Here is a 9,008-nt window from a genome sequence, read left to right as displayed (position 1 = left end):
CCTCCCGATTTTTCTCCCCCAATCCCCCCCATGACATAGTTGTCTATCTTAGTTGAGGGCCCTTCCAGTTGTGGCATGTGGGACGCCGCCTCCACACGGCCCGACGAGCGGTGCCGTGTCCGTGCCGTGCCCGGGATCTGAACCGGCAAAACCCTGGGCCGCCGAAGGGGAGCTTGTGAACTTAACCACTCGGCCACGGGGCCGCCCCTGTCCGTGGACTTTTTTATCACCTGATTTCACCTCGCAAAACTTCAAAGCTTCAAGTTATCAGAGAGGTTTGGGAAGTTGTTTTTATTAATTTAATTAATTTATTTTTCGAGGAAGACGAGCCCCGAGCTGACACCTGCTGCCAATTCTCCTCTTTTTGCCCCGGGAGAGTGATCCCGAGCTAACATCCGTGCCCATCCCCCTCCCCTTGATAGGCGGGACGCTGACCACAGCGTGGCTCGCCAAGCGGCGCCACGTCCGCACCCTGGATCCGAACCTGCGAACCCCTGGCTGACAAAACGGAACGTGCGAACTTAACCGCTGTGCCGCCGGGCTGGCCCTTCGGGAAGTTATTTTCAGGACACGGGCCATAAACTAGAATCACCGCTACAGGTTTATCGGAGCGACATCAGCGTTCGTGGTGGATTGAGTCGTCCCCTCTGTCTCTCCCCTCCAGGGCACAACCAAAGGGACGTCTATCGACCCACCCACCAAGGATTCCCCCCCCCCCCCCCCGCACGGCACAGCAGGATGCCTGAGAGATCCACGCAGCCCTACAGCGGCAAGTCACATTCGCACAGTCAAAATTCAATGGCAGAGACAAAACGTTAAGGTCAGTGAGAGGGAAGAGAATAACCGGCCCAGGAGCAACGGTGTGAAGAACACGGAGAAGACGGGTCCTAGACGCCGGGGTCCCCGGAGCAGCGATTTCATCAGAGGCCCGCAAACGTCCACGATCTCCACACCACGTTTATGGCCGACTGCGTGCGTGGGTCCTTTGGAATCGACCAGGCTACCGTCCGGGCCACTTTGGGACATCGTGTCCAGCTGCCCCGAGCGGTGGAGCTGTCGTTCAAGTGTAAGATGGGGCCCGTCCGGGGAGAGAATGGGGACGGGGAAAGGGAGGCCGCGGGAAGTCACAGAGTCTGAGGTGTTCGGGGGAGACTGACTCTTCTGAAGTGGAGGTGGTAGAAGGAGAGCAGCAGGATTTTTGGATTTTTGTTCCCTCTGTTAGGTATCTGGGTCCGGAGGAGAGTGGGGCGGGGGGGGGGGCGGGTGGTGGTGGTGGTGGTGGGTGTGAGGCTGAGGCGGGGCTGGTGTTTCCTTTCCGAGTCAGGTGGAAGAGCTCCTCCAGTGGAGGTTTTTAGACAAGGGGTCTGGTCTGGCAGGATGGGAGGTTGCGGGTTGAGCCACAGGGGAATCTGTCGTAGCTCAGACTCGGGCCTTTGAAGAAATAGACAGAGAGAGGAGTTTTGCTCTGTCTGTCACCGCAGCCGGCACCTCAGGAGCAACAACAGGAGGCTTCCCGAATGAGTGAAGGGGCAGGAGCCAGCGTGCCCCGTGCCTCTCTCAGCCCTGCGCCGGCAGGGAAGGAAGCAGGCAGGCAGGCCTCAGGGCTACTCCCGTCCTACTGCCCGGTGGTCCCTGTCCCGGCCCCGCCCCCACTCTCCCCCTGACCCTCACCGCTCCCCAGCCCTCTTCTCAGCCAGAGAGGCGATGGGGGGGGGCGGTGCGGTCCCAGAACAAGTTTCCTCTCATCCGCCATCATCTTGCCACCCTGACGACTTGGCCTGAGATCCGGCCTAGGCTGTACCCTGAGATCCGGCCTAGGCTGTACCCGTGTGTGGTTTTCCTGTGGACAAGGGGGCCGGTTCACCATTTCGGAAGAAACCCCTAGCCTTCCACTGCCGAGTCGCCAGCCTGGGAGGGGGGAGGGGGGAGGGGGGAGGGGAGGTCAGGCCCATTCATTCCGATGGGCCTGGCGTCAGGGCTTCATTCAAGTGCAGGAAGCTCTCTCCCATGGCCTCGGGCTTTTTTCCATTGAACGGCTTTCTTCAATTCCCCCACCCTTAGGCCGCAGTCCACCAAGGGCCGGGAGGCAGGGAGGGAAGATGTTGGGGCAGGGTGGCTGTCTGAGAAACTCGCCTCATCTGGGGCAGAAAGAGTGCCCCCCTCCTTTCTCTAACCCTACTAGACTGCTTGAGGATCACGGACGGTTTGGCTCATCGATGAGCCCTGCGTTATGGGCCCGGCAAGCAAACTCCTAACGGGCAACCCGCCGCTCTAGGCGTGTGTGGGTTTTTTGATCTTTCACCTTCAAGTTCGCACGACATCGGTCCGTGTCCCCCGCCCCGGCTTCCCATGGGAAATCCTCCGTCTCTTTCCACAGACTCACTGGCGACTTCACACAGTGCCTGCCTCCTCCTCCTTAGGAAGGAAGGAAGGAAGGAAGGAAGGAAGGAAGGAAGGAAGGAAGGAAGGAAGGGAGGGGCTGACCCCGTGGCCGAGCGGTTGAGTTTGCACGCTCCGCTTCAGCGGCCCGGGGCTTGGAAGGTTCGGATCCTGGGCTCGGACACGGCACCGCTCATCAAACCACGCTGAGGTGGCGTCCCACACGGCAGAACCAGAGGGACCCTCAAAGAGAATATAGAACTAGGTACTGGGGTGCTCTGGGGAGAAGAAGAAGAAGGAGGAGGAATAAAAAGAAAAGAAAAGATTGGCAATGAGCTCGGGTGCCAGTCTTTAAAAAAAAAAAAAAAAAAAGAGGAAGAAAGATGGACAAACAGGAACGAATCCCACTGACGGCACCTCCAAATGGTGGGGGGCAGGGGGGTGGGGGGGGTGGGGAGTGGCATCATCGGGCCAAGGGTGACTCTAAGCGTGATCCCGCGGTTGTGTTATTTGACATTTTATCGAATCGATTTATTATTTTATTTTTGAGGAAGATGAGCCCTGAGCGAACATCTGCCACCAATCCTCCTCTGTCGGCCGAGGAAGACTGGCCCTGAGCTGACATCCGTGCCCATCCCCCTCTACTTTCCAGGTGGGACGCCTGCCACAGCGTGGCTCGCCAAGCGGTGCCGGGTCCTGCGCCCGGGATCCGGACCGGCGAACCCGGGGCCGGCGGAGCAGAACGTGCGAACTTCACCGCCGCGCCACCGGGCCGGCCCCCGGAGTTGTTTTGAAAATCCAGTAAGGGGCTGGCCCCGTGGCCGAGTGGTTAAGTTCGCGCGCTCCGCTGCAGGCAGCCCAGTGTTTCATCGGTTCGTTCGGATCCCGGGCGCGGACACGGCACTGCTCATCAAACCACGCTGAGGCGGCGTCCCACATACCACCGCTAGAAGGACCCACCGCGAAGAACACACAACTACGTACCGGGGGGCTTTGGGGAGAAAAAGGAAAGACAAAAAATAAAATCTTCCAAACTCCAATAAAACTTTGAGTGAAGACGACGAGGAGGATGCGAAACGTATCTCACGCCTCCGAGCCGAGCCGTCCGTTTAGGTTTAGGAAGGGGGACGAGGACCCTTTGTAAGCGACATCCCTTTTTAAGCACCATTCTAAACCACAGAACAGAACTCCCTCTCCTCGACCCGGAGCGAGGAGGTTCCTGGGTGTGTCAGAGAGGGTCACGTCCTCTGCAGCACGAACGAACCGCCAGGGTTCGGCCACGGGAAAGAATTTCTTCCTCTCCAGGGGGACTAAAAGTCACCGACGGCAGCGGGCGTAGGTGCTATCCTTCCCGTCCAGGAAAGGCAGGGAGAACTTCAGCCGTGAAGAGAAGGAGGTCTTCCTCACTCCCCGTTTTGGGAGGGCCCCTTTGGCAGGGGAGTTTTGTCTCCTGATTTCAAGTCAGGAAGAAAAGGGAGAGAGAGAGAGAGAGAGAGAGAGAGAGAGAGAGAGAGTGTGTGTCCTTCTCGTGCCAGGTCGGTCTGAGGGGGACCTCCTCTGGTTTCCTCCCTTCCCAGGGAACGCCGTTCGCTCCTTCTTCTAGAAAAAGCTCCCAAAGCACCACCGCCCAGGATGGTCGACCTACGCCCATCGTCCCTCCTTTCCCAATCATTTCTACCGCGACAGAGGGACAGAGGCCCCTGCCCCATCCCCATCCCCACCCCCACCCCCATCGCCTGCCTCCTTGATGGCCAAAGGAGCTGCCTCTGAGAATGGAACGGGGCTTGGAAACCTTCTAGAGGGGTGACTCTCACCTGCCTGCCTGCTGGGAAAAGCACCACGCTGTCCATCGGACTGCTCTTTTGGGCAAACGTAGGCGTGCCACATAGCGATCGACAGCTATGGCGGGGGGGGGGGGCGGGGTGGCGTGGTGGTGCCCAGGATCCACGACACGTGACGGCTGCGGAGCACGACAGCCCTAAGACCTTGAGGGAGACGGGGTGGCGCGTGAATCCTTTCGGAACGAGAACGACAGGAAACGCTGACGGGGACGTGTTCTCCTCTCGAGAACACACCAACGCCTCGCACGGTGTCTGACCCGGGGTGCCTCTGACTTTTGTCATCAGAGACGATCCTCTCGACCGCCCCTCACGCTTTGGGGAAAAGGGGAGAGGGACTCGGTAGCACGGGAAAAGCCATCCATCCGCCCTTCCTTTCCGTCTTCACGGCTCCTTCTCGTGGAAAACGAGGAAGCCGTCCGGAGGAACGGAACACTGACCCGGGCCAAAGCGTGGCCCAGCCTGAGCCTCCAAAACCTTCTGCTAAGTGAGAGGTGCCAGACATCCAAGGCGACCTACGTTGCGATTCCACACAGAGGAGAGAGCTAGAACGGTCCAACCCTAGAGGGCGACAGCAGATGGCAGCGGCGGCGGCGGCGGCAGCGGTGGTGGTGATCGTGGTGGGGCAGATCCGGGAGTGGGGCCGTTTTTTCTTTCGGGGGGAGGGGATGGAAACGGAAACCTTCTGGAAATAGATAGCCATGACGGATGCGCCACCTTGGGGAGAGAGACTCCCGAAGGCCACTGGCTTGTGCCCCGTGGAAAGGATGGATTCGGTGGGATGGGAATTCTACCTCCGTGTAGAGCGTGTGGTAAACCACGAGGTAGGTGGGTGGGTGGCCTCCCTGCCTCGCCTCCACCTAGACGTCCACACACAGAGACCGACGAGGGAGGGAGGGAGGGAGGGAGGGAGGGAGGGAGGGAGGGAGAGAGACAAGACGGACAGAGGCCGAGGCCGAGGCCGAGGCAGTGAGCGAGTAAGTGATCGACCCTGGCCATAGGGATTCCTCAGAGGGCGTCTCTTGGCTCCCCAAACGAAGAATGTGTGTGGAGATCGAGAAAGATCACCGACCTAGGAGAACCAGCAAGACTTCTTCACCCGCCAGAGAGCCGCTGGGCCCCTGCCGTCCCTGCCACCGCCACCCCTACCCCTCGCCTTTGGCAGCGACGCCAACGAAAGGCAGGCAGACGAGTGGGAGAGTCGTGTGGTGGTGTCCCCCAAGGAAGGTGGGTCCATGCCGACGAGCGGTCGTCGGCGTGTGGAAAAGCCAGAGGCGGGCTGACTAGAAGGAGGGCGTCCTGGAGGAAGGGACCAGGGTGTGAGGGAGAGAGGCCTGTTCCTCTTCCCCTGTCGGCCCCAAGTCAGGGGCCCAAAGGAGGAAAGCTGTCCGTTCCTTTCCGACTCGGACGGTTCGGGCGGAACCGACCGATCCCCGCGGCAGCGCAGTCGGGGCTTTCTGGACCAGAACCCCTCTCTCTGTCGCCTTTCGACCACACGCACGCTTTAGAGGCCAAGGGAAAATGGATCGGGTCTCTCTGTCTCTCTCCCTAGAAAACAAGGGGCCAGGGGCCGAGCCCGTGGACGAGCGGTCAAGTATGCGCCCCCCACCCCGGCCCCCGGCTTCGACGGCCCAGGTTTTCACCGGTTCGGATCCTGGGCGCAGCCCCAGACCCAGCATCGCCCTTCAAGCCACGCCGAGGCGGCGTCCCACATAGCAGAAACGCGAAAGACCTACCACTGGAACCTACAACTATGGACGGGACGGGACGGGACGGGGCGGGGCGGGGCGGGGCGGGGGTGGGGGGGGCGGCTTTGGGGAGCAGGAAGAAAGAAAAAATAAAAGAAACACAAGGACGGTCATCGCGATAGTTCTTTCCACTTCCATCCATATGTTAACAGGACCCAAGTTTCCCGACCTCCATTTGGATGTATGTTAACTAAATGGAGAAGCTATTCAAAGGACTCCTCTAAAGAAGTCCACGTTCTTCTTTCTAAATGATAATGAAAATCATTGTCACCACCGCTCTTCCGACCCTCCATGTCCAGACGGCCTCCCGCCCCTCCCCTATCCCCAACTCCCGCCCCGCCCCGCGCCGACCCCCGACCCCGGCATTCTCCACGCCCACCTTTCCCTCTCCACTCCTACCCCCCCGTCCCCCGCCGCCCGGGACACCGCACCCCGCGCCCCCCCCCCCAATCCAGGCCGGGCCACCTGGTCGACCTCCTCGAACACTATATAAGAGGATGCCGGGCAGCAGGTGGCGCCCGACAAGCGGCCTCCTCACAGGCCGGACGGATCAGCCTCGCGGGGGCGGGCGATGGGGAGGCGTTCGTCCAGGTCAGGTCAGGTCGGGGGAGGGAGGATGCCGCGCCGGCCGGCCTGGTGCGTGGCCTGGTCCCGATCCACCCCGCGTCTCGTTTCTCGGGCCGGGACGAGTACAGGCGGGGAGGCCGACTCGGTCACGGAAAGCGGCCTTGGGGAGGTTTTGGCGAACGTCCCTGTCCCGGGGCCGTCTGCCGACTAGGGGACGGAGTCCTCCTCCATGCTCCTTCTCGCCCCCAGTCGGGCGGGTTGTGGGTCGCGCGGTCGACTTGTCCATTTCCCCGGAGGCATCCTGCCTGCCGGGGCTCCCTCCCTCGGGCCGGTGCGAGCGGTCCTCGGGCGGCCCGGGAATTTGGGCCGCAGCGAACGAACGAACGAAGCCCGTCCCTCCTGCGTCGGCACCGATGAGACACAGCCCTGGTGGATGGAGCCGCTTTCCTCGGGTTTCCTTTTGCTTTCGGCCGCTGCTGCCACCAAACCTCCCTAAACGATAGGAATGAAAACGGGAACCGTTGGCATAATAAAAGCGTTTTGGTTGGCGTGTTTCTTGGCTTTTGGGGACTCGAGAGGTATGATGGATGATCTCCGATTGACGTTTGGAAGGTCTATTTCATCCCAGTCGCACGAACCCCGAAAACGTGGCGGCTGGACGAGGGAGGGAGGGAGGGAGGGAGGGAGGGAGGGAGGGAGGCCAACCACGGGATTTCCGCACGACCAGCTGATGGACACGAGCGCCCCGTGAGCCGGGCGGAGGGCAGCCGCCCGGGTCTCGCAGCTACGTGCCCGCGGAACCCTCGGGACTGCGAGAAGCCGGAGCGACCCGCAGCCATGTGGCGCTCGGCGCGGACATCTGGTCGACCCGCGCGCCACGGGACCCGGGGCCCGAGTCCGGGCCGGGCCGCCGGTCGACCCGGCAGGGCGGCTGCCCCGGGGGCCTCGCGGCTGCTCGTCCGCAGCCTCCAGGGAGCCCTCGGGGCTCCGAGAAGGCCGAGCGCCCCGCGGCCCCACGGCCCCGCGGCGCTCGGTGCGGACATCTGGTCGACCCGCTCCCCCCCCCCCCCCCCGAGACACGGGGGTCGGGTCGCCGGTCGACCCGGCAGGGCGGCGGCCACGGCGGCCTCGCCGCTGCTCGTCCGCCGGGTCGCCGGAGCCCTCGAGCCTCCGAGAAGGCCGAGCGCCCTGCAGTCCCGCGGCGCTCGGCGCGGACATCTGGTCGACCCGCGCGCCGCCGGACCCCGTGGCTACGAGTCCGCGGGGCCTTCGGAGCCGACAGAGGGCCGGGAGCGCACCCAGAGCACCCAGAGCACCCAGAGCAGCGGGACCCGGCCCCGAGCGCCGCGGACATCTGGTCGACCCGCGCGCCCCGGTCCGGGGACCAAGTCCGGGCCGGACAGCTGGTCGACCCGGCAGGGCGTCGGCCACCTGGGAGCCGCACCCACGAGTCCGCGGGGTCTCTGGAGCCGACGGAGGCCGGGGAGCCCACCCAGGCCGCCGAGAGCCCCGCGTCCCCGCGGCGCTCGGCGCGGACATCTGGTCGACCCGCGCGCCGCCGGACCCCGTGGCTACCAGTCCGCGGGGCCTTCGGAGCCGACAGAGGGCCGGGAGCGCACCCAGAGCACCCAGAGCCCCGGGGCCCGGCCCCGAGCGCCGCGGACATCTGGTCGACCCGCGCGCCCCGGTCCGGGGACCGAGTCCGGGCCGGACAGCTGGTCGACCCGGCAGGGCGGCTGCCCCGGGGGCCTCGCGGCTGCTCGTCCGCAGCCTCCAGGGAGCCCTCGGGGCTCCGAGAAGGCCGAGCGCCCCGCGTCCCCGCGGCGCTCGTCGCGGACATCTGGTCGACCCGCGCGCCGCCGGACCCCGTGGCTACGAGTCCGCGGGGCCTTCGGAGCCGACAGAGGGCCGGGAGCGCACCCAGAGCACCCAGAGACCCGGGACCCGGCCCCGGGCGCCGCGGACATCTGGTCGACCCGCGCGCCCCACTCCGGGGACCAAGTCCGGGCCGGACAGCTGGTCGACCCGGCAGGGCGGCGGCCCCGGCGGCCTCCAGGGAGCCCTCGGGGCTCCGAGAAGGCCGAGCGCCCCGCGGCCCCGCGGCCCCGCGGGGCGCTCGGTGCGGACATCTGGTCGACCCGCCCACCCCCCCGAGACCCGAGACCCGGGGGCCGGGTCGCCGGTCGACCCGGCAGGGCGGCGGCCCCAGCGGCCTCGCCGCTGCTCGTCCGCCGGGTCGCCGGAGCCCTCGAGCCTCCGAGAAGGCCGAGCGCCCTGCGGTCCCGCGGCGCTCGGCGCGGACATCTGGTCGACCCGCGCGCCGCCGGACCCCGTGGCTACGAGTCCGCGGGGCCTTCGGAGCCGACAGAGGGCCGGGAGCGCACCCAGAACACCCAGGGCACCCAGAGCCCCGAGGCCCGGCCCCGAGCGCCGCGGACATCTGGTCGACCCGCGCGCCCCGGTCCGGGGACCAAGT

The sequence above is a fragment of the Equus asinus genome, chromosome 26 (genome assembly GCF_041296235.1).
Source record: "Equus asinus isolate D_3611 breed Donkey chromosome 26, EquAss-T2T_v2, whole genome shotgun sequence".
NCBI lineage: Eukaryota > Metazoa > Chordata > Mammalia > Perissodactyla > Equidae > Equus > Equus asinus.
Note: the sequence above shows the minus strand (reverse complement) of the source record.